Consider the following 1,287-nt stretch of genomic DNA (forward strand, 5'->3'; position numbering starts at 1 on the left):
AATATATTATGCATCATATTTTACATTTTTTGTCGATTTAAATATAATTTGTCAATCATTTTTGAATTAATAACGCGCGTAATAATTAAATAATACATAAATTTCAGGATTAGATGATTCAACTAACGAAAAAGAATTGTGATATACATCAGCCATTTATTGATAACTATTTCGATAAAAATTCAAGGAATATTTCGCATAAATTTATTTTACATTGTTAAATATCATATAGTAAACAACGCACAAACTAATAACAGTCACATAATGTTGAATTGATACGCCTTTTTGTTTATAACTAAACATATATAAGCGCTGTTTAGAATGTTACAATAAAACAATAAAATTAAAGAATTCAGTTACAACTCATGTTTTGTCATTCGCACGGTGAGACTCGAGCAAGCAGGTAGTAATGCTAGACGCTTCATGTGTCGTCGTGTTATCTTGCGAGACACGATCGCGATAAATGCTAGAAAATGTAAAAAAAACGCGATTATTTTTTACAATCAGAGATAAGTCCGCAAGATTAATTATCGCTTCGCAATATAATAGATAAAGTAAGTAACGCGCGTGTGAGTAACGACACGTAGAGAGTATCGTACAAAGTGCCGCACAATTGTCGTGTTCTTCTTATTAGTGCGCGCGCGATTATAATTAAGCGTGTTTTCGCGAATGAGTATTGTGTAAGTGCTATTAAGGAGCAGAGGATGAACAAGAGAAAAGAAACAAGCTCAGGGAAGCACCAGGTAACGGCGGAGCAACCGTGATTACTTTCTAACAATGAGTACTTTCTAACAAAATTAATAATAATATTATTTATAAAATTAATTTTCCATTTCTTTCCGCAGTAATGTTTCATTTTATATTACCATAATGCACATAAAATATACTAGAAAAATTTTATTTTAAAATTCTTAAATTATATACATATAAATTATGTACATATATGTATATAAATATTGTTTAAAATTTTTATAAATATTTAAATATATATTATGAGCTCTAAAAGTTTAAATGTAAACAATTTTTTCGGGAACTTACGTATAGAGTTTTTTTATTACATATTTGTTTAAAAGATAAATTTTTAAAAATCCATTGCAACAGTTACTTTTTGAAAATTAATTTTTTATTATTTTAAATTATGGTTTTACATATAATTTAAATATGTATGTTTGTATTTTACAGATTAACATTATGTACAACTCCGCCGTTGCGTATTGTATCTCGCGTGAGTGTAAAATAATTTTCTATTTTAATCTCTCGAAGTAATGAATACGCCAATATCACATT

At 27.5% G+C, this 1,287-nt stretch overlaps 1 long non-coding RNA gene across 1 annotated transcript; it reads left to right on the top strand.

The window, feature by feature from the left end:
* The first annotated feature begins 482 nt into the window (after window positions 1-482).
* LOC115239242 lies at window positions 483-1,226 on the top strand. The gene is made up of 2 exons (XR_003884609.1): window positions 483-743; window positions 1,183-1,226. It is a non-coding gene; the product is annotated as an uncharacterized LOC115239242 (long non-coding RNA).
* The last annotated feature ends 61 nt before the right edge of the window (window positions 1,227-1,287 follow it).

This window comes from Formica exsecta, unplaced genomic scaffold, assembly GCF_003651465.1.
Source record: "Formica exsecta isolate Colony F162 unplaced genomic scaffold, ASM365146v1 scaffold37, whole genome shotgun sequence".
In the NCBI taxonomy this organism is placed as follows: domain Eukaryota; kingdom Metazoa; phylum Arthropoda; class Insecta; order Hymenoptera; family Formicidae; genus Formica; species Formica exsecta.